Below are 26,105 nucleotides of genomic sequence, written 5' to 3' on the forward strand. Positions count from 1 at the left end.
GTGTTGATTAAATGTGTTTAATATTATAACGGTGAGCTTAAGAAACAACTACATTAAAAGCAAAGCAGAATAACTGCTTGAAGTGGAAAAACAAGTAATAATTCATTTAATAGGGATTATATTTGGCCTCATGAATGCATTAAGCGACATTTTGGAAACAAATCCCCCTTTCATACAAGGAAAAACACATTAAAAATACTATAAATGAGCTGGGTTCAGTGAAATCATAATAAACAACAACTGCTTTATGTGCACATGAACATCGTCTTGGTTCTTTAGTAAATTGTAGCGTCCATTTTTAGTAGGTCGACATGTTTCTAGAGAGTTTGTGAAGGAAAGTTGCTCACTTCCTCGGCCATGTTGCATTAAAACATCGCTGTCCAGTGTGTACTTAACCTCAACGTACTTATTCGATACTTTATCGACAGTCTTCCCGGTGGGTTATATTTCTTGGTCACATGACGACGTGGTAGAATTTGATTCGATCTCTGCAGTTCACTTTCACTTTTTTTTAATAATCGCGACTCAAAAAGCAAGGTCATCAATACTATAGCGTTCCGATAGCAATTATTCATGTGTTCGCTGGTAATTCGTCTGCTTGGCCTTGGTTTGTTGGTTTGTTAGACACAAGCTCTCAATCCTTCACTGAATTCGCCTGTCAGAATGCCTGAATTTCGAGTCCGTTCGATTGTGAGTTTCAGTTCGTAACGCAGTTTCAGCACCTCGGACAGCGGCGCGCGCCTGCATTTCAACGTGTTTTAAATGTCAAATGTTGCCACTGTGTGAAATGTTTGTTGTGAGGCTTTTTTTGGTGTACCCCAGTTTGATAGTGGAAGCTTCCATTTTGTGCTGAAGGGGTGTTGGTTTCTTCCTAACATGGAGCAAAAGTCTGCAGAGTTTCTGGCTGGGGGGAGGGCTCATTCATGGCCATTCTGGAGAGGGGGAAGGGAGGAGAAAACACTAGTCAGCATCACACAAGACACTACACACAAGCCTCTGTAGGCCTTATAACACTCCTTATGAGGTTCTCCTAATTAATAGTGTCTATCACAGTTTAAATGCTTAACAGTACTAACTTATTCATGCTTAAGAGTCAAATAATGCAGGAAATACTTGAGGAAAAGCATTCAAATACATGGAAATACACATAATGGGCTACAAGTATGATATATTTGTTATTGTGTGATTAAATCAAAGGATACAGAATTATAAGGCACCGTGATGTCTCTATAATGCAATAATCATACTCGTATATCGCATTCAGAGATCTAATTCCAGAGGTTTTAAAGTAAGGTGTCATAATTCACCGCTAAATGTAAACCTTTTAAAACATAAAACGTTGCTTTCTCAAGGAATTCTCATGTTTAGGCTTTCATAACCCCAACAAAGGCTGCGACTTTGTACTACAATTTATAATTTATTTAACAGTTTTTCCCTGTTTACTATTAAAGTCTTTGAGAAGTGAATTCTAAATGTGTGGTATGTAGAAAATCCAGAATGTTGCAAACCTAACCACCACATTTAAGCGACTGCTGAGTTAATGCAGGGTGTTTTGTCAGTATTAAAGCTTATTTATGCTAAATGCTGTATTTGTGAGTGTCTAGAAGCTAGAATTATGTAACTGAACATGATATTGGACATTTTTTTTTGTCATCTGGGTCTGTACTACTGACCCATCCTCTTTCATATTTCACCCGAACTTTCATTTGAAGGAGGCTTGTAAATGAATGCAGATGACGGAAGGAAGCAAACCCTCCAGTATTTATTAACTGAGAACATCATAATTGTGTGAAGCCTTTGTAAGTATCTTGTGTTCCCCGCAGGGCAAACAACTTTTATCCATATATAAATATCTGTCTTAGCTTGTGAGTTTTTAACACATATTGTGTGAGAGGGTTTTGTATTGTTGTCTTCTTGCTGGTTGTTGCATCACTGATCCAGAAACACTCATAAACTTGCTGTAAGTCTTGAGCTTTGATTTGCTCAATTTTTGGTCTCTCTCAGGGCTCACAAATCCTTCCTAAACTGATCCCTGTGTGTGTCCCTTATGCACAGTGAAAATTAATTGTGTTGTTTTTGTCTTTTGCAATAGAATAAGGTTTTGCTTCCTGCAATAATGTCCCTGTTTTCGTTAGTTTGCAGTAAAACATTTGCAATGTCTGTTTATTCAGATTCATAGAGATGTGACACACATTTCCATGTGATAAATGAATGGTTCACCCAAAATCTCCTTTTATAGAGACGGAAGAAAGTAAATGTTTAAAGGTTGAATAAGTTTGATGCATTAGCACTTGTATCTCTTAGCTTGAAAGCTGTTCAGTGTTCTGTCCAGAGTGATTTATGTATTTATTTATGACAGCAGCTTTAATGTTCATATGTGAAAGCGTTAGGGCCGGATCGACGCGTCGACATAATCGATTGCGTAAATGAGTCGATTTGCGTTGAATGCGTCTAATCGCTGCGCTGTTTATGGTCATCCAATGATGGGGGCTCTGACTCTTGGGCTTGTTGAAAATCAGCTGTTATCACAGAAATATTGAGCCCGATCTAAAGGGCAGGATTTATTTTTAACAGAGACCAAATAAAATGATGTAAAACTGAAATGGCACAGGCCTACCACTGCAGCACAACTTCTCAGGGCTTTTCTACCTCAAAACAACCAAACAGCAGTATATGCATTTAGACCAGTGGTTCCCAACCTTTTTTTGTCTGAGACCCCCTTTTTCCCAAGAAAATATTTTAGGGCCCCCCTTCACATTTAATGATATTTTCGCTCTTGTAAGCTTGCAGCAAGAATGACAAAATATGTTGTTTTCAAACAAACGGTATGTTTACTAAACAGATATGTTTATGCACAAATAATAGCCTATAATATTGAAAATACAATAACAAAAACATTAGTAGGCCCTCTGTAAGCCTATACTTGGAGTAGCCTATAAATTTGCCATTTTAAATGCAATAACAAAAATATCAGTATTCACACTTGTGTGTAGGTAAAAAAAGAATGAATATAGGCTATTACTAAATGACTTCTGTCTGGGGCCTCAATACTTGCATGTTATTTGTGAGGCTTTATCAATATGAGGCTTTATTTTTTAGGCTTTTGGCGCTACAGCGAGCGATAATAAACTTGCGTTTATTAACAGAATAATGCATCTTTCGGAAGAACATTGTAGCCGGAACTACTTCTCTCTCTGTGTGCGTCTATGACGAGTCACGCAGGTACTGGTCTACTCCGCAGCGGCAGCGATCCGAACCAGGGTAAAATAGTCCCAATGTAATCACTTGTTATAGGTGTACCATAGTGATTCAGGATAAGACAAAAACACGGTTTGGAAAATGGATTCATGATGAACTCGCTCATTATCTAAATTTTTAACAGAAAAAAGTTAAGGACTTTTATTTAATGCAAATTGCTCAAAACTTTTCAAAATATGACGCGACCCCCCACAGAGCTCGCTGAGGCCCCCTTGTGGGCCGCGACCCCCCTGTTGGGAACCACTGATTTAGACTATTATGGTGAATTTTTTACACAGCACTAGAATACGGTTGTCAGTCCTATATTTTGTGCTTAAAGGGATAGTTCACAAAAAAATGAAAATTTGCCCATGATTTACTCTCCCTCAAGTCATCCTAGGTGTATAAGACATTCTTCTTTCTGATGAATACAATCTGAGTTATATTAAAAAATACTTTATATTCCAAGCTTTAGGCCTATAGTGAATTGCTGTTTCTGTTTTGAAGTCCATAAAAGTGCATCTATCCATCATAAAAGTGCTCCACACGACTCCGGGGGGTTAATAAAGTCCTTCTGAAGCGAAGTGATGCATTTGTGTAAGAAAAATATCCAATTTTAAAACTTTATAAAGTAAAATAGCTTCCAGCCAAATGAAAATACAAGCGCAACTTATGCGAGTAATGCGACGTACTGCTGATATTTAGGCTATTCCATGACGCACTACGCTACTTCTGATGTCATAGACGCAAGTAGACTGAGTATGTTCGCTTGGCCGGAAGCTAGAATTTTACTTTGTGTTAAATATGAATATTTTTCTTACACAAATGCATCGCTTCGCTTCAGAAGGCCTTTATTAACCCCCCGGGGTCGTGTGGAGCACTTTTATGATGGATAGATGCACTTTTATGATGGATAGATGCACTTTTATTATGTACTTCAAAACAGAAACAGCCATTCACTGCCATTATAAAGCTTGGAAGAGCCAGGATATTTTTTAATATAACTCGGATTGTATTTGTCTGAAAGAAGAATGTCATATACACCTAGGATGACTTGAAGGTAAGTAAATCATGGGCTAATTTTCATTTTTGAGTGAACTAGCTATCCCTTTAATACGGCTGTTTATACAGCATCCGGTTTTATACGAATGTAGTGGGTGCGATGCCGCGAGACGCATGGCTCAAGCATACTCTCTGCAACCAGTTACAAAGCATTGTATCTAATGGATGAACTTATGCCTCGATAGGACTCATTTATTTAATAACTCACTGACAATCACTGTTAAACTTCACCGTTTTATGTTTGATATTGTCGCTATGGTTACTGCAATGGATGGTTGGAATGCTGTTGTGACTTGAGCTGTTTGATCATACGGGTGAATTAACATATTCAAACAGCTACTTTAATCTCAAGACTGAACAAAATATTTCAGGTTTCACACTTGTAAGCAGTTGCTGCTGTAAATCCCCAAAAGTGACTGTGAACACAGCCGTAGTAAACGCCTATACTGCATAAACCTGATCTTTAGTCATAAATAGTATCATTAGATAAAAGTTCATACATAGATTAGTTATGGTTATTATTTATTAGTAAATGAACCAAAAGATTAATCGACTATTCAGAAAATAAACAATAAATTAACTAGGAAAAATAATCGTTGATTAATCTGAAAAATAATCGCTAGATTAATCGCAAAAAACAAAACAAAAAAACTTTAGTTTCAGCCCTAAAAAGAATCTGAGTTTAATTAAAAAAATATATAAAAGAAAATGGTCACCATTTACTCACATTTGTGTTACTTCAAACCTTTTCTCTCTTCTCTCTTCTCTTCAAACCTTTTCTCTCTTCTCTTCAAACCTTTTCTCTCTTCCATTGAACACAAAGTCGAATGGACACAAATATCATATTTTTCGTATCCGTCTTGTGCTTTACAGTACCCATAGTTTCAAAGCCAAATATGGATTGAAATTGAATTATTGATGTTGTGTGGGTTTGATTTATTCTCGTCTGGAACAGGATGTTAAAACTCTGGTACTTTTATGTGAGGTACTTTACTCGAGGAAATCACAAAGCATCAGTTGTGGAGATGTAGTGAGTTCTTCATTTGCAGTCCTGGCCAGGACGCGAGTTCCTCGTTTTTTTGCGTTGTGGTCGGGAAAGCCCTGCTAAATGATCCTGATGTTAATGAAGACGCATGTACGGCTCCTCCTGGAGCTGGAGGTTAGTTTGAGAGTGAGATTACTGACCTGCTTTGAAAGGAATAGGCCTAGTTTATCCAAAAATTACAATTCCATAACTGTTTTCCATATTAAAAGGACAAAAACTATCCATGGCTTGTGCACTGTATTTCAAGTTTTCGGAAGTCGTATGTTAGCTAATAAACAACACAAATTGAAGTTGTTTTTAACTCTGCATTTCTTAAATCAAAAAATATCGCAGGTTTGAGGTCAAAATCAGTGATTGACATCAACCTGGCATAGTCCATATTAGGGCTGGGTATTGACACAAATTACTGGCTGGATTATGTTTGCCTGATAAAAGTAAAGTTTACGGGTAATGCCACGAACATGCAACCCTGATCTCACTGAAAATGTTTAATTTACTTAAAATGTTCAATTGAATTCACAGACTGAAAAACATTTTATACTGTTTTCTAACAGTTTGGACTTTAATAAAGAGAGAACCTGCACTTAACCTTTTCACAGGCATTTTGTTTTCGTAATTAGACATATCATGATGTATCATTACAGGATTTTCTAGCAATATATCGATTATCACAGAATTGCTGTATCGTATCGTATCGTATCGTATCGTGAGGAACCCTGTGATTCACACCCCTAGTCAATGCGGTGTTTATTGATTGAAATTCTTAATAAAATTGACAGAATTTGAAAGCTAATTCAATGTTTCATATCAGAAGTAACAAAGCACAAAGCTTATTGGGAGCCATGCTACAAAGTTTTGTTCATTCATCAGCTGAAAACATCATAGACCAAAAGATCGATTCTTGGGGTTTAAGAATTAGCCTACTATTGATTTATCAAATAAAAATCGATTAAAATCGAAAAATCTCGATATTTTTTTACCCAATCCTAGTCCATATGATGTATTCAGTCAATTTCAGAGCTTTGGTGGGTCATTTCCCAACGGAAAGCTTTCATAAGGCTTCAGAACACTTGAAATAATAGCATGCGAGCTATGTGGACTGACTGGTGCTTTAATGATGAGTTTTATGATGTTTTACTATTCCACTATTTTATTCTGGTCATAACTGACTATCATTTTATGAAAAAGAGGTTCATGAAGCATATTCAATTGTTCTCCTTTTATGTTTCTGCTGCATGTTTTTTGTACAGAACATTCAGATATGGAGATGAAAAAAGGCCTTTGGTTAAAACATGGTTTACTTCACGGGATATGGAAAATGTTTTTTTTTCAGCAGAATATCAAAGTCACTAGATGTCACAACATCATCTAAACTACGCGCAATCCATTTTTATCGCCAATATTGATATTTTTGCAAAGTTCATCCAGATTTGATTAGGCAAACTGGTCGTATCCAATGGCAACACAGTCTGATACTGGGGCAAACAGTGCGAATCATTCATGTTCAGACATGATGTTTGAGCTCAGTGTGTGAGGTTATAAGACCTGAAGGAAAAAGACATGATGGACGGCCAGTAGAAGCTTTTCATTTTAATGATTCTAGCAGTGTTTTTGATCTGTCCTTGTGTCTCATAGCAACACCGTCTGCGGTAAATCATTCATGCGGTTATTTCTGTTGATGTATTTCACTCTATTATTGTGAAACACTTCTAGAGCCATTCATACACAATCTCATAAGACATTAAATCATGTAAGTGATTTATGCCTTGCTTTATAATATTTGTGAAGCCTTAAAGCCTTTCAGACCAAAGTGATCAAGTTTGTCATCATCTCCATTGTCTTAAAGACCTGAATCTGAAAATCAAGCTTTTAATGTTGTTTATATGTCTATGTGGTGTTTTTAATATGCTATAAGACAAACTATGTGCAAATTCATGTCAACACATTACGTATTGAGTATTTTCTCCTTAAAACTGCAGTGAACCAAAGACAGTCTCAAAAACACGATTTGAAATCGCTGGGTCACAAACTACCTTGTAACCAATCAGATCAATGTGTGATCGTCAACGAGTGGATCTCTGAGCTGGTGTGAGTGAGTGGAGGCAGGGCTAGTTTGCATATATTTATAGAACTTACTTAGAATTTACTAAATGAGGCAAGAGTGTAGAGTTACATTCAAGCTATTTTAAGGCATGAAGAATATTTTTTCAAGGAAAAGACTTTTAAAAATGTCATTTTGGTGATCAAAGATGAGTTTTAATGGATAAAATAATAACTACAGAGGGACTTTAATATTCCTCTTGAGATAGCAGGGCTTTTCAAAGACATGTGATCTGTGTGTCCAGTTGGAAATATCTCCAGATCCTATACATTGAATTTAACTGTATTTTCTTTGATTCGCTATTTCTTTTAACCTTATTTAATGAGTTTTCTATTTAAATATCATTCCAAAAAAGTATATGTATATACTGTAACAACACACGCCATGCAGCCATTATATTGTGTCTTGTTAATGTAAATGTCATCATTTGTCATTGTTTAACTTTCTTTTGTCTGAGGAACAAAAAGGGAGATATTTAGTAAAACAACAAAGCTGCTCTTATCCACAACTATTTCCAATTTGTCCAAATTCATACCAATGATTTTTTGGGGAGGAACGGACCCCAGTGACATTTAATGAGAATGTTCTCTTCCGTTGTAGCTGTTGAATTTCTATAAGGAAGGGGGGGACATTATCAGTAAATAAGGATTTCTGTCTGTTCGTCACACAAAGCTATCATATAACATCAGAAGACTTGGAATATAGTGCCCAAGTCATATGGACCATTTTTATGATGTTTCTTTAATCCTTTTTAGAGCTTGACAGATGTGCTTACTAAGACCTGTAGTAAATTTCTCTAGAGTGCATGAGGCCCATTCCGTCACTGAGCGTGACATTTGCTTCAACGCTCTGGCTTTCTGTGCTGTGAGACTAATAAGGTAACGAGATTAGATCACGTTAGATGACCAATAGGATTACTTTGTTTGAACAAGTCAACGTGATGACTCTTGGCCCTGTTCCAAAACCTACTTACAGTGCCTTATAATATTTCGGCCAATTTTAAAGAAAGCATTGTAATGAGCTTGTGAAAAAAGTCTCTTGACGCAATTTTAAATATTCTTAAAATGTAGTATACAGCGAGGCTGTACTATAGTATACCTATAGTATACAGCGAGGCTGTTTAGTATTTTGGAACAGAACCCAACTGTCTGTTAGATTTACCACACAATTTCCTCAAAAGATGAAGTCTAAACTTGCTTTACTGGTTTTGATGTTCCGGTCCATTTCCTGCGCTACTTAATATGATGGAATATGATGCCTGAATAGTTTAAATGTGTTTGAGTCAGCATTACTATGGCCAGTGATTGGGAAAAGGTCTTCATTTGATCAATAATTTATTGTTTCACAGATTCTGACCATCAGAAATGTAATTTGCATGAACCCTGTTTATCCTTTACTTTTTTCTTTTTTTAAATATGATTCATACTACAGTACGGTGGCCCAGTACAACTCAACGAAATTTAACAAGCAAACATAAGTTCACAACACAACGAAATCAAGCCACAACAACTGTAGTAAGTCAGTAGTAAATTTCCGTTGTGGACTTATGTTTGCTTTTTTAAATTTCGTTGTGTTGTGCACTACTGGGCCACCGTACTGCAGGCACCCTAGAAGTATCTTGATCAATAATAAAAGGTAGGCCTATTAGTTTATGAATCAACTAGTAATAAATAGTAAATTATTTGAACTTACAACCTTACAGTTACCAACACAAATTTGCCAGTTATGGGCCCAAAATATTATGTTTTAGGCTAGAAATAAACGTTCATAAATATTTAGGCCTAAATTTAAGATTTGAATTGAGTATTCAATTTCAGTCCATTTGGATGACACAACTTTAACGTAAAAAAAATAAAAATACAAGTGATGGTAAATATAAACCTGGTTGTTGTGTATTCAAAATGCATTCAGTTGTTAGTACTATTACTGAAATCTTACCAGTTTTATTTATGTATGACTGACGAAAATGCATCACTTTAAGTTTGTTAAAGCAGGGTCATCCAAATGGATGGAAAGTTTATGTGCTATTCAAATACAGAAATCTTGGCCTCAATGTTTTTGGAGTGTACCATTTTGTAAGGCTAGAAGTGATTAGCATGCTCTTGTGCTGTGATGTTGTTTTTTTAGTGCACTGTAGTAAAGTCCAGTGTTCTTTCCCTCTTCTAGGCCGTCAGTAGTTGATGCATTATTGAGGTACCCTTAAAATACATAAAGACTGTTTAATGATTGATGATATGTGAGGTTTTGTCTTTACGCTTATGTATATTTACGCTCTAGTGTTATTGGGGCGACAGGGCAGGGCTTTAATAGGTCACCAACGGTTGGTACTGTATTCCATGTGTGTGGGTGTTTATTTCCACCCACATCCTTTTAAATATAAAACAACTGCTTTTGCTGCAATCTGTGAACTCATTTCCTTCTCAAGCCTGATTCAGCTTTGGAATCATGTCATGAAAAACAGATTTTTCTTGATTATGATCAGATAAAACTGAACACATACTGTTACATTTAGCACTCAAAATTTCATTTCCAGTCCAAAAAAGAGCCTTTATGAAATGAAAAGCACATATGACTGAATTTGTAGTATTTTACTAGTATTTTACTAAGAATTTGTAATTGTGATGCACCGAATTTTTTATTATTTTTTTACTGTAACACTTAAACCGAAATTAAAGTTTTCATTCTGACGAAAACAAAAACCGAAAATAACGTTTATATAATAATCAATTAGGACTGTGAAACGATTAATCGCTATTTATTGCATCCAAAATAAAAGTTTGTGTTTACATAATATAGCCTATGTGTGTGTACTGTAATTACTTTGTATATACAGTATAAATACACACACACGCATGTACATATTTAAGAAATATTTGCATGTATATACTGTATATATATAATTTATATTATATATACATTTTTATATTTTATATATAAATAACACATTTTTCTTAAATATATACATGCATGTGTGCCTATTTATATAGACAAAATAATAATACACAGTACACACGCATATATTATGTAAACACAAACTTTTATTTTGGATGCGATTAATCGTTTCACAGCCCTATAATCAATTAATTAATAAAATGTATAATCATCAACTCAAAACATTTTTGTTGTTAATTAGAATTTAAATTGCACACAAGGCAGTTTTATGTCATATTTTAATTGATATATTTATGTTTCTACTCCAATTTGTTGAAATATAAACATTTAAATGGGGGCTGTAATACAAACTTGTAACAGATTTATTCAGCCGTATTAAATAATGTAGACTACAATGAATATATAATATAGTGCATATATCTAGCAAAATGCTCCTCTCTAGAGTTTTTTTTTTTTTGTAGCTGACTAATGAGTTTTCCTGAGGTAAATATAACATTACTTGACGCCACATTAAAGAGCATCAAAATGACATTTATTGTTTGAATTTTCATTATAAAGTTGACAATTTAAAAGCTGAGACAAAGCATAAAACTCATTGCAGTGTTTAGAGAAGTTTTGTTCATGCACCGATAGAACACAGCATAGAGTAAAAGATCTTGGCTCATCAAATGCAAGGTTGAGTAAAAACAAGAATTCTCCCATTTCACCTAATATTGGGATCGTAGTATGCATGTGTTCCCTCCAACCCATAGTGAACATCATAAACAACTGTATCCAAGTAAGAAGGAACAGTGACAGTGACCACCGTACTTCTATACTGAGCAGACACTTTATACCTTTCTTACCATGTCAAGGGTTCAGTAGCATTATGGGATTGAAACTCAACCTTTATGATGGCGCAGTCATACCTTGGTGTTCAAATGCTCAGCTTGTGTTTCTACAGGAAACTGTTCTTATATAAAAACACAGTTGAATGTGAATTAACAGTAATGAAGGTTAATTTCTAGAGGTAACATGCAGCGTTGCATGGAACAAAGTGTTCACAGAATTGATTTTGCTCTAGTAAAGTGAAGGCTTGACTGCTGATTCATATTTCACAATTCATGGGAAGTCAAACTAATTATAATTCTAAGTAATGCTGCTTTACTGAACTCTCATGACTCAATAACTCATTTACGCAGTTATTCACATGCAGAATCTGTATGATGTTTATCATTTATTTTTTAGAAAGACAGGAATCATAAAAATAGCTGGATATATGTAGATATGTTATCCCTCTTAGTTAATTAAAATGCTTAACAGCTTACAGATTTAGCAACTGTATATATGGACTGCATGTCTAAATACATTCATAACTAGAAGCAATAAGGCAAGTCATTTATAAGAACCACTGACCTATTTCTGTTATTGGTAGTTACATCATGTAAAGACAGTTTGCTCATGCCTTTACTTAAGGATTTGAACTGATGTTGTCAGAGTGATGTGTAAGTCATATATCTTGTATGAAACACTGCTCAATAAAAGGATCACAACAGGAGGAACAGCCGTTTGTTGCGTTAAAAGCACTGAGCTGGTCTGAATCAATCAGCACTTATATATGTTGTTAGAGAGAATGGTTAAAAGTGTTGAAAAATAAAAATTAAACCGCAGATTTAGATTTAACGCTCTAACTCAGTAAGGGTTTAGCTAGTTTGGGACCAAATTTTAGTTTGTACTTATTGATAAAGCATTTGTTTTATCCTCCCCCCCCCCCCCCCCCCCTTTAAATAACTGTGGTAACATGGTGAAATCTAACACGATTATTTGTGTTAAAATTGAGAAAATGGAATGAGACTATTTACTTGTCTTCTTTCCACGCTGTTGGAAGGGTACAAATGATGTCACATGCAGCGTGTCAGCAATTTTAAGGACAGACGATTTTTGCAATGTTTGGAAAATCATGTGGGATCAGATTTGCACACAAAAAGTGGGACACAGCTAAAAATTTCTTTTTTAAATAATTCAATTAACTTTTCACTGCGATGAATTAAATATTAATAGTTAAAATGATGACACTGTTGTACGATTGTCAGATACGGTTCAGACCTTTGAGGTGAGATGGGCAAAAATCACACTTTTATGGAGGCGGATACGAACATTTGAAAACTAGGTACTTTTCCTGCTTGGTTCATTTGAACAGTTTATCAAACCTAATGATTTTGGGCCATATAAAGTCATGGGACACCAAAGAGTACTGTGTTCATGTCTCCGGTTATAAATGTCACTATAGATAGAAGCATGTTTTTGTTTATTTGTATGCTTTATCCAGTGTTATCTTGGCATTTCTAGCACATGGTGCTTAAGGATTCATGACAGTCTTCTTTGTAAAGATGTTCTCATGGCGTCGTTGGCATTCAGCAGCCGGAAGGTGGCATGCTTCATATTCAGCATTCACAGATGAAGCAGCGGAGCTATTAATAGCTTGAGGACAGTTTAAATACACACCGCCCGTCAGGAAAGAGTAGCGAGAGCGCTTGAGTGACTCACTGTAAATAAAGAGAGCCTCACAAGCTCTCAAAGACACTTCACATCTCCTGCCCGCTGATCTAACTCCATTTTTTAATTTAGAACACCTCATGTGGGTTTAAGTGTGACTGAAGACCTTTAACTGGGCAGAATATCTTCATTACAGACACAAAAAAAGTATTCAGATCACAATATGATTGTGGACTTATCCAAACTGGAGTTCAAAACCATGCCATGTGACGCAGGACCAAAAAAAACCCCATTTTAAAACAGTACAACTGAAGGGTGACATGATCGTTTTCATTGATCAGCGTTGGTGGAAGTCGGTGTCTCATGTGGATGCTTATCGGACGACTTCTCAGATCCATGGAGAATTCCCAGGAAGCTTTGGAATCTGTAGGGAATCTTTAAACCATGGTAATCTGACCATGTTAACTGTGATGATCAATAGTGACATCAGCTCGACCCATCAGATGCATTTTTCCGCCGAACGGTCAGATGACGACAAACTCCTCCGAGAAAAGTAGCATTAGTTGAAGTACTTTAAATGAGGTGTAGCTTGTGTCTCGGAAAGCTCCAGTTTCACAATCTGTCTTTGTTAGGGTGACAGTAAAACAGAAGAGGACAGAAATAATTGAGGAAAGAGAGGCCGTCCTTGTGCTGTCACTCAAAGACACGGGCAGAACAAAGAGTCACCCATCGTAATGAATGAGACTTTGATTTGTTTTTTTCCTGACAAGGTCACTGCAAGCAAGTGAAAAAAAGCACTTTGCCTGAACACATACGGGCAAGAAGACATAGATGCTGGAAAGAAAACGCCTAAGCAGTCTTTCTTCTGCATTTGTACTCCAAAGGCACGTTTTCCTGACTTTTATACTGTGCAAAAGCTGCATTTGTGAGATGAACAATGTTCTTGTGTTCACTACAGTGAGGTTAAAAGGGATAGTTCACCCAAAAATTGTTTTGTCATCATTGAAGGAATATTCCAGATTCAATACATCTTCAGCCTCCATTGACAGCTAAGCAACTACCACTTTGTCTCTTCAAAAAGTTAAAAGTGATTGTAAAACTATTCCATATGAATTGAGCGGTTTAGTCCAAACTTTCTTAAGAGACTGGACTGCTTTCTATGATGAACAGATTGAATTTAGGCTTTTATTCACATATAAACATTGATCAGCGAACATTAACAGAAGCTCAACTGAACCTGCTTGACGTGCGGGAACAAAACTCATTGGTTCTTGCGGAAGCTCAAATTTGCTGCATATCACGAGAATGAACCTCATTGGTTCATGCGGAAGCTCAAACTTGCTGCGTAACACGAGAATGAACCTCATTGGTTCTTGGAGAAGTGCTGCGCAACACGAGAATGAACCTCATTGGTTCTCGCATGTCAAGCGAACATACTTGAGCTTCCGTTTACCATTTCTGATGTGTGAGTAACTTGATGAATGTTTATACATGATTAAAATACTAAATTAAATCTGGTCAGCGATTAAATTTATAAAACATGTCTTCAGAAAATTTGGACTAAACCACTCAATTCATATGGATTAGTTTTACGATCTCTTTATGAACTTTTTTAAGCGTTAAAGTGGTAGTTGCGTACCATGTCAGTGGGATTGAAAACTCTCAGATTTCATCAAAAATATCTTAATTTGTGTTTCAAAGACTTACGAGTTTGTATTTAATGACAGAATTAAAATTTTTGGGTGAACTATCCCTTTAAACTCAATCGACAGTATTTGAGGAATAATGTTTATTAATTAAAAAATAAGGACTCATCCCTCACTTTCTTAAAAAAAAACAGGAATGAGGTTTTGATGAGGAACTCACAATGGAAGGTGAATATGCATGTTAACATGAATTTGGTGTTTACTGTGTAAAATTTTATTCAATTTTACAACTTCATAAGGCTTAATGTCTTGTAGCTATATACTATTGACACATTGAGTATTTTAACGTTTACAGTTTGCTCCTATAAGTAGATCTAAAAAGCACCATAATAGCCATCCATAAGACTGGTGGACTGTATTCCAAGTACACTGAAGTCATAAAATAGCTTTATGTGAGAAAGGGTCCTAAATTTCAGTTACTCAATGATAATCTTCAGTAACCATTTATTTTAATGTTCTGTATATACATGTTACATGTATTTACTAACAGTTAATTATGCATAACTGTCAGCAAATAACACTAAACCAAACCTTGACCCTAAACCTATAGTAAGTACATGTTGCTAATTAATATTACTCCATAATTGTGTAATTACAAAGACATAAAAATAAAGTTTGATCAAATCTTTCCCTCGACTAATACTCTTATCTTGCTATCTTGCAGTCTTGTTTTTCAAACTTGTTGCATTCATATATCTCATGTACATATCATAGTCGTTACCGTGGGCCGTAAAGGACAAAAGTGCTTTGTGACTGTTTGTGGTGGTATTTATAAAGTATTAATGCATTTTTTTTTGTATGTTTTATGTTTTCGACACTTTAAGTGCAGAGACATGCTCCTTAAAAGGAAAGTAGAGCACAGACACATGAAGATCTGAGAGAATAATCTATCATGCAGCACAGAAAGCTTTGTCAGGCTTATGTTTTTCCTGTGGATGTGCTGTTCCTGTCATATCCTGATCCGGGATCCATTAACCGTATTTAACAGCAGAGCTAAAAACCAAAACAATCGAATAAAAGCTGAAAAGGTTATAATAAAGACTAAAGAATGTGACAGCGTTTTTTTTAAATGTCATGAAGCGGTTATGAGTTTGTCATAACAGATCTGTAGCCTCATAGTGTGGATTATTCACAAACAAAAGATCACAGACGGTCAATACATCTCTTCAGAATGATGCACTTTGAGGCACACTTGAGGTCTTTGAGGTTTGCTATTAACACTAATGTAAGAAAAGAAAATACATTTACTTGTGAATATAATTTTGACTTGGTTTAGGACTAACCTTTACTCCATTGGTCAATTTGTTTTACTTGTTTTAAGCACAAATTTAACAAAATGCATAATTTTTTTCTCTCTTCTTTTTTTCCTGGAAAAATTAGAGAGAATAAGATTTTTACCTCATGATTTGTTTAAATTTCAATTCAGGGAGTCAAACATTAATTCAAGAATCCTTCTCGATACATATTACATACTGGGTAAAGATTAAGGGTACGTTTACACGACAACGATATGCTTAAAACGGATACGTTTTTCCTTTCAGTTTTCCACGTACAGACAACACAATTGTCAAAACGATCCCCATTCACACGGATCCAAAAAACATTGTATTCTGCTGCCAGGCCATTAGATGGCGATGAAACACTATAGACTGAACACGTAATACGCATGTGCATGACGTCATCGTCTTCAGAGATTTGCGTTTTTATTGTTTACACGGAGAGCGTTTTCTAAAACTTGCACTGTGAAACCCGTTTTAAAAAGTTTGCGTTTTCAGGCCCTGTTTACACGAGAACGCTCGCGGGTGAAAACGTAAAAATATTTTATCAGATGTGCCTTTCGTTTAGACGGCGACGGCGTTTTTGGGGTTTAAAAACGCAAAAAAGTGAAACCACCCTCCAGAGTGGAAATCTTAAAAACGCTCCACCGTCGCGTTCCCGTCTAAACGGTAAAAACGCAAAAGTCTGCTAGACAGTGAAGGCACCGATCAGTGCTTCACATTGCCACCTAGCCGCCTGGAGTGCGTACTACATTGAATTTCACACACTTTTGCATCACCATATGCACGCAGATTTCCCCCCCATAACTCTCGTCTAAACGCAGAATAAAAAGAGACCACTTTTGCGTTTTCTCTTCAGATCGTTTCCGTGTAAACGTAGCCTCAGTCATCCAAAACGCCGTTGTGTAAACGATCGGCCAAAACGCATAAAAAGTTTTACATTTTTAGTTGAAAACGGTGTTGTGTAAACAGCCCCTTATTTGTATTCAGATATGTCTGTTTGGACCCATCAATGGAAATCGAGTATTAACAGCTATAGGGCCCTATCTTGCACCCAGCGCAAGTGACTTTGTACACCGACGCATGTATCATTCCTATTTTGCACCCGCGCAAAGCGGACTTTTCCCTCCACAGAAGCACGTCGGTTAACTAAGAAATAGACTTGCGCTCCCGGGGGCGGTTCAGCGCAAAGAGGAGGCGTGTTCAGGCGCAAACGTTCCTTCATGCTATTTTGCAGGTTTAGAAAACAATTGCGCCACTAACCAGGAAAAAATAGTTTAAAGTCAATGGCGCGTTGCGCATGTTATTCATATGCTATTTTAAGGGCGCATGCTTAGCCATAATCAATGTAGCGTGTGCACAACGAGCATACACTTTGATTCTCTCATCTACACAGAAGCAGCAGTTTTCATTTTTGCAAATCATACATTATTACGATAGATAGATAGATAGATAGATAGATAGATAGATAGATAGATAGATAATTAGATAGACAATTTATTATAAAAGCATACATCTAGCTTACACATTTACCCAAATTATCATACGCCTGTTTAACCGAAGTTAATTTGGGTGGGTTTCTCCATTTCAATGTAACTTCTCTCTTTTACGGCCGTGACGAGAGCGTTGCTCTCCTTGGCTGTGAACCGCTCCTGGCGCGCGCCTGGCAAATCCGCCGTTACAATAGCAATCCGCTATGGAAAAAGCGCCTCTGCTCTTAAAGGGAATGTGAGATGACGCTCTGATTGGTTTATTTCACGTTACGCCCAAACCACACCTATGAATAATGAAGCTACTTCAGACCAACCCATTTTAGATTTGCGCCTGGCGCAAGAGTAATTTATCCCGCCGGGAAAATAGCAACAGCGCCGAGACCCGCCCACAAAGTTACTTGCGCTTTGCGCTTGACACTTGCGTTTCAGATCGTTAAAATAGGGCCCATAACCTTCAATCGTATGCAGTTTTTTTTGTAGAAATGTTGTTTTCTGTGGATGTGAATGAGAATTATCAACTGCCAAGTGTAAGACATTGTGGGATAAATACATTTATTATTTTATAAAAATGTGAATTCGTTCATGATGCTGAATGAAGCTTATGCAGCCTTTTTTTCCCTGGTTGTTCAAATTATCTGAAAGCATATGACTGACAAATTTTTGCACTTTAGAGATGCACCGATTACAATTTTCTAGGCCGATTCCGATTTCCGATTTTTCATTGAGTTTGACCAACCGATTTTAGCCGATTCCGATTTATTTATTTTTCTAACCACTTTACAGCACACAAATATTTATTTTCGATCTTTTCTTTAACCCTTTCACGCGTAAGTTTAAAATATTCTAACTGACACCCCCACCCCCAGCGTGAGTTTTTTCAAGGCGAACGTTCCCTTTAATGTTTCCATGGCGACGCGTCACGCGATACACCACAGCCACAATAATACTGTATTACAGATGTGTCGCTTTTATTTCGCTTTTCCTTTTTTATTCAAAATATTCGCAAACTTGCTTACCATGTCATCAACTACTTGAACTAGCCTATCTGATATTCCGATTCTCAAATACGTGTAATTGAGTGTGTTTGGTCGTTTAAAAACCTTTATAAATAATCTTGATCTATAACATGAGATGGGCGCCGCAATGTTGTCTTGTCAGTCGGATTTACAGCACGTGAATTCATCAGTTTCTCCTGAAATAAATGCAAGTAAGTGGCCGGTGAACTGAGAAGAATAGAATAAACTTTATAGTTACTTCCACTATGTTTGTCTGATATGAATAACACATGTCGACAAATTATATTTGAATAGATTGTTATTGCTGCTTCCAACAAACTCCAAATTACTCGTGCTTATGTGTATTTAAATGTCTGAAACCTAAAATAAACATTATGAGGTTGAAAACACTGCTTAGTTGTGATATATGACAGCGCTGGACGCGTCCGACTCTGGCTCAGCGCCAGCCAACGCGCGAAAGCACAGTTTGAATCTGGCAGTTATGCGACGTCACTGAACATTATAAATGTGGTAACTTACTCTCAGGGGCACAGAAATAATAACAATCCCATATATGAGACCGTACCGCTCAAAAGGTTTTTCATGCGGCGCCCGAGTGCATTTGACCGGTGTTGTGCCGAATTTCGACTCCCTGCCAAATTATTACCCCCCTCGTTGAAGTCAGTACCTGATTGCCTAATCCTAACCCCAACCCTAATCCTAACCCCTCCCCCACAACTAATCCTAAACCTACCAATGCTAGGGAGGTAATAATTTGGCGGGGGTCGAAATTCGGCACAACACACCGGTCATGGCCGATCACGTGAAAATCGGCCAATTCCGATCACCAGCCGATCAATCGGTGCATCTCTACTTTCATGGTGTATATGTATATACCACTGCATATGCACCTTGTGTGTTGTTACCATAAGTATTACTAATTACTTAAAATTCCAATTATTCTTTTTTATGTCGATCAATCCAGAAATGTTTGAGAAACAATCAGGTTTTTTCCTCCCCTCACAGTATAGCAGGCAGTTTTCCTAGGAGAGAAATCCAATCAAGATTTCATGTACCCTTTCAGTGGAAATTAATTTTAGCAAACGTAGAGGAAATGTTAAGCGTACGGCACATTTTCACCTGGAAAATCGTTCTGGAAATGATGCAAGCAGTTAACAGCAAACAGAAGAGTCAAACTAAAACTGAACTCAGTTTGCCGTCGTGCTCCACCACACACAATAAAAGAAACAAGATGTAGTTTCACTCGTCACGTTCACACGCCAACGCCTGCGATAGTCCAGTAAAGATTGATTTCTCCAGCAGACATACAGCAGGAGCTCACATGTGGCATTTCATTTTGTGTGCGTGTAATGAAATAGTGATTCGCTCTGAGATGAAGTGCCATGTTGAAACTCACAGAAACACGGGCAGCGGTCTGAATATTGATTTGCATCTTTATTAAAGCAAGAAAATGACCAGTTTCTGAATACAATACAATACTCAAACCCAATTTCATTGTGCTGGAGGAACGGAAGACCAGTGCTTTCATCGATCAGACGCATTATTACAGAAATGAGTTTTGGGGATTTGAGATAATTGAGATGGAGGCAATAAACAGACTTTGACTTTGACTCTGATTTTGCTGTATTTACAAATCATGCTAAGGTGTCACCTGAATATTACTTCGTTACTTGGTGTTATGTAACTGACTGGAAGGCGTTGGAGACATTTTGGACTTAACAGCTGGGGAACTAGTGATTTAACTGTTTTTTTCTTCTTCTTTACTTTACCTTCACACTGTTGATGTTTCAAAGGATCACAACCAAAGTAATTCATTTTAAATAATAATAATAATTGCTTTTGAATATTAGTTTTTATTTTACAGTACAGTAATAATATTACAATAATAATATACTTTTCTCTTAATTTGTTCATTTTTGTGCAGAAAACTTAAGGGAGATCTTTAAGTTTGCTAGTTTAAACTCTTTAGTTATATGTAGAGCTGTGTATTGGCAAGAATTTTTTTTTTTAAAGAATAATAAAAGTGCTTGCAGGATTCTTCAGGTATGAAAACAGTTATGACTGTACATATTCTTAGATTCTGCTTTAAAGCTTCACAGTATGCCAGTTTTTAATTTCTCAAGTAAACATATAGACACTGTATTGAGAATCAATACAGTATTGTCAAACATAATATTGTGATATTCAATTAATGTTTGCTTACACCCATAGTTATTATAGGACCACACAATCACCTGAATCCATATGGAAATGACATTCAGTAATTAATATTAAATTTACCTTTTAGAAAATGTAGAACAACATTACTTATGTTCTTCATGAAAATTTGGGAACACATAGAACAGCATGAACTTCTGAAGATGTAATTAAAAATTTGGGTTACACCTTATTTTAATGTGTCAGTGTAATTATATATTTAAGTACTGAGTAATATTAAGTAATTACATGTACTTACTATATGCATTCAAAATACCCCCGATACTATCGATAAAACCAGAGTTGTCACAATTTAATATACTGGTGTGAAAATTTCCTCACCCTGACATCCGTAATCTTGAGTCAGGATTCAGTTTCATTCCTGTTGTTGTCACATCACAAGGTTTATTTGATGTTTATTACATGAGACCATGGGATTTTTGTTGTACAGACAATCAAATAAATAATGCCTTGAGATATCTTATCATAGTGTTCGAAGGGGCTCTAGTTTGATTATCAGATTATTATAGAAGGCTATTAACATGAGTTGTGAGATGGCAGTTTTGAAACAGTTCAGTTTCTCTCATATGGCGGATGTATGCTAAGTTTTCAATAATTGAACCACCTGTTATCAGCTATTCTTGACTACTTTTGGACATTTAATTCATTGTATTATTATGGTGCATATTTTAATTTCAAATATGTCTAGTCTTGAAGATTTACCTTCAACAAAATATAAAAACAACAAACTGTGGTTGTATTTCCTGTCCAAGTTGGCAGTTCATGGTCAGACTAACTTGCAATGTGGACTAGGTTTTATTACAATAGTCATTGCTCAGTCTTGAAGACCCTGTTCAAAAATGAGAAGAAATCTGACTGAGGGGTTTGTGTCTTCTGCAACGTTGCTTGACGTCCACACAGTCTTATCATCACAGAGAGTTGAGGATTGGGCTCATGGCCTGTTGTTTGGCAGGAGATTATTGGTTCTGAGGCCAAAACACACAGCACAAGACAGTCCCAGATTATCCCGTTCTCCAGTGGGATCGCCTCATGTGGTAGGACGAGGTCAGGTCATTTGGATGAAGGCTACTTCACATCTTCTGCAACTCTCTAGCTCTATAAGGGATGAATAGGCTTCTACATAATTGCAACATCCAGTCATAAAAATGGAATTACTGTATAAAATGGAACGTCACGGAATTTAGCCAAATTTGGATGAATAAATCAAAAGTTGGGCTGTACACTTCTGTACACTTTAAACCTCAAAAGACTGCTGTTTAAATATGAAGTCTGCATGTTCTGCGTGTCTCAGACATCTAGAAAAATGGAAACATAAAACACAGAATTTGGGACAGATTTCATAGGGCCCTAGGTGGACCGTGATCTTCTGAAAAGAGGATTTGATGCCCAATTAAGGCATCAGATTTCCTGTAACAAGCTGCTGTTGCCCAATCTGGGGCCGTTTTGGGGTCTTAAACCTGAAGGTCTTTACACAGGAACCATTGACATCAGAGGGGCATGAGGAGATATTAGAAGATCAGAGTTTGCAGATTTTTGAGCACAGTTGGTTGTTGTAGTTGTTCATTTTTAGTTTTTCTGACAGGAATCATGATGCTGTCAAAGAGAAGAGCGTTAAAATGACTCCTGAAAAGGCTTCTGATATCCGAGAGCATTTATTTCCCGTTCCATTCATCGGGCACAATGAAACCGGAAGCTCGGTGTTGACACGAGACACGTGGCTGATTTGTTTAGCCCGAGGCGTGAGAGGTCCGAGCGGTTCATTACAGCGCTGTAAAAGTCTTTGTTTGTGTCAGACCGTCAACTCACTGCTGCTGAGCATGCTGGGAAATAACCCTTGTTTATGAAATGTCACGCATACATGTCAATCACCTCACTGTGTGGATGAAAATCCACGTCAGTTTTAAATATTAGGTCAAACATGGTAAATAAATTTAACGGATGGATTGAGACGTTGACTAACCTCCTGCAGATTTGCCTTCAGGAAGTGATGTTGCTCATATGACTGATAAAGTCGACCATTAGCGTGACAGTAGCTCAGCTGTTCTGTTCACAGAAATATTGAAATGAACTACTTTAAAAAAAATATGTGGCAGTGTAGCGTGGCAAATTGGTACATTGGTTTTCAAACTCTATCATATGGCGTTCTACCATATACCCGTCTCCATATCGCCGTGATGAATATGATCTTCAACCAGATGGAACTGGATAATATTCTGAATGTTCTGACCTATAATGCTGCCTGAATCATAATCATACACTATTCGTTCATTGGCCAGAGGAGAACTGGCCCCCCGACTGAGCCTAGTTTCTCCCAAGGTTTATTTCTCCATTCTGTCACCGGATGGAGTTTTGGTTCCTTGCCACTGTCGCCTTTTTCACCTTTTGACTTTTGGCTTGCTTAGTTGGGGACACTTAATATTCAACAATATTATTGATGCCTGCATTGACACCATTGTATGAGAACTGAACTGAGTTGGATGATGACATCAAGGTTTTCTCCAGAGTGGCTAGATATATAAATGAACTAAATTAAGAACTTTTTTTTAAACGAAAATGAATCATTCCTGAACTTACTTAAGCTGGACTGTGACACCATTTTTGAAACTAACTTTGTTGCATTATTTTACTGTTATCTCTGTAAAGCTGCTTTGAAACAATCAGTATTGTAAAAAGCGCTAAATAAAGGTGACGTGACTTGACTTTGATTCACACAGATAAATAATATACGTCTTTGTGGCATTAATTTGATAGGAGTATTTAGTGGAATCATTTTACATAATAAAGTTTCATTTGAAAACAGCAATTGCTAAAAAACAGATCATCTTATGATAAAGCTATATTTTTCTACCAAGTTTACCCATGTTGCCTTGCTCTGGTTTGGGGGTGGGGGTGGGGGTGGGGTGGGGTCGGTTCATACGGTGACCTTTGAAACAATCATCAGTGTCTTAAGGTGAACGGGGCAGCAGTGGAAGGTTGTGTCCAGATGCCGGTTGTGAGGTTTCCTGTGGATAACATTGATCCTTAGAAACAATAGAGCTCACCACATGCATTGTGAGAGAATGAATGAATAACATACGAATAATCTCCCTATTCACACCACAGTGGTGAGCATGTGCAGTGATTTTAAATGGCTTTTGCTTCACCTGCTCTGGATTGGGGTTAATTCACCACTCATTCTCAGCAGATTTACTGTCGTAAATAAGGAAAGCGTTATAAGAGTTTTTTGGTGAATGCTTAGCTCTAGATAGTTTTGTCCAGCAATAATGAGAAACACAAAGCTGGTTACAGGTAATAGTGAGCAATTTTGAGTAGGGCTGCTCGATTATAGAAAAAATCATAACCAAGATTATTTTGGTCAGTATTGAAATCACGATTATGTAACACGATTATTTCACATGACTTTGGGAACGTGTTGCATTTATTAAAAAGACACCTTTCAACAATTCTTAAAAAATTGAAATTTGAACATTTATTGTACTTTTTGAACTATTAAAATAAATAATATAACAGATAATACTTCAAGTATTTTAATTTCCCTGCAGGTCTACCATTTATAATGCGGGAAATTCCCCGACAAACATTGATTCACTTTAGCAAGTAGATTGTATGAGCAGCCTAAATTAATCCACACAGATTATAAAATCAAATCTATCATTTTAAAACTTTCGCAAAGACGCAATTTCACAAACCGCGTGAGTGTTCAGCGGTGCTGCGTCTTCTCTCTCTCTCTCTCTCAAAATGGGTTGGACAAGGCAAGCGTCGAAACTACACTCTCGCACTTAGGAGTCGGGACATGACGGAATTGTCACTTGCACAATCGGGCCAGTATTGCATCGTAACTAAAGTTGATCATTTTCATTTCTTTAAGTCTTATCAGTTTAAACATTTAAGCTGAGAGAGTTTACGGCTTCGGAAGAAAACGGCTTCATTCAGAAAACAAGACAAAATAAGAGTGTTCTTGCAAAACAGAACATGGCAAAATAATCGCTTTTACTCGATTGTACTATTTTGGTGATCGAAATTGAAATTCAATGAATTGCACAGCCCTAATTTTGAGTGCAAATAACTTTTCCTTTAGCAATGCAAACACATAAACCTTGCAGAGCCAATGTGATTCTTCAGAGTCATAAACTGAAGCAGCATTATGAATATATGCATCTGTCTTTCAGGGTTTATTGGCTGTAGATGCTCACATGTGAAGAACATCTTGAAAACGCTCCTTTACAGATAGATGGGCTTCTGAATATGAAAAGCTGAATATGAAAGACCTGTCTCGCTCTTTCTCTTGCTCCCTTCCCCCCTCACAGTCTTCAGAAAACCATAAAAGCCGTTCAGAAATGAGAACAGGCCGCTGGAATGGAATATGAAATATTCAAAGCGCTTATAGTGTGAACTGTGCTGATCGGAGCAGGTAAAGAGGCTTTCTGTGTGTGGAATTATTAGCGACACTTTTACGTGCACCATCAGACTCTAGAACCCCAGTGCGAAAGTGGATTTTGTCTTTTCAAATTTCCAGTCAAAACATTTAACCCTCTGGAGCTCTTTGGTCATTTTAGACCGAAAAATTTAATGTATTTTTAATTTTTTTTTTTTTTTTTTACTTCATTGGAATGGTACGAAACTTGATAAAGGTTTTTGCTTTGTGAACACAAAAAAACAAAACAAAATCATGGACATAATTCGGTTAAATGGTCCTGTAAAAAATAGTCACACTTGTGCTCTCGTGGTCAAAAATGAGCGCATTGGAAATGAATGGGAGGTGAATTTTATCTAGTGAAAACTTTGGTACTGCAGCCAAACAAAATCTTACTGAAAGCTCATTTTTTGAGATATCAAGCTCAAATTTTTAACACAACTTGTTTACATTTATGGCTTTGATTTTCTTGTAGTTTTAGAGTAAGACGTGATTTTGAAAATATATATTTCATATAAAAATTTTAAATAGTATTTTTGTACATTTTTCGTACAATTTTTACTTTTTAAGTTGACTTTTTAAAACTTTTTTCACTTCAGGAATAATCTGCCAAGTGTCGTCTTTAAAAAGAGATCAAACTTAAGTCTTTGCTCTAAAGCATTCAAGATTTACAACAGTTTAATTTGGAAATTTAATTTCAGGTCTATGCTCAAAAAGTTAATAAATGCATTATAAATACAGCGCAAATACAATTTAGTATAAAAAAAATCCCCTAAAAATACAACATATTAAATAAAAAACATTATCAAACTAAAATATATATATATTTAAAAATCGGTCATTCTTGACCGACACGCGAAGAGCACCGTATCCTTAAAATAAGATAAAATACTTGAGAAGTGAAAATATGTAAGACTTTTTCTGACAGTTATCGGAAATTTTGTTGAACGATTTATGCTTTAAACTATTTTTTTTGTGTGGTTGTTTTCCAAGAAATCCTGAAAAACCCTTAAAACAAGAAAACAAGCTGCATGAAATAGACTTGTCAGATAATTAATTTTTTAATTAACTTCAAGATATATTGAATGCAACACAGATATGAAGCAATTAAATCTAACCAATTTTTTATGTTTATGCCTAAAAAATGGCAAAAACCACAGAACAGATCCT

At 36.4% G+C, this 26,105-nt stretch overlaps 1 protein-coding gene across 1 annotated transcript in view; it reads left to right on the top strand.

The window, feature by feature from the left end:
• phf21b (PHD finger protein 21B) overlaps positions 1-26,105 on the top strand; it is a 56,340-nt gene that overhangs the window by 1,159 nt on the left and 29,076 nt on the right. The gene's annotated exons all lie outside the window — the stretch shown is intronic.

The sequence above is a fragment of the Leuciscus leuciscus genome (genome assembly GCF_965113295.1).
Source record: "Leuciscus leuciscus genome assembly, chromosome: 4".
In the NCBI taxonomy this organism is placed as follows: Eukaryota; Metazoa; Chordata; class Actinopteri; order Cypriniformes; family Leuciscidae; genus Leuciscus; species Leuciscus leuciscus.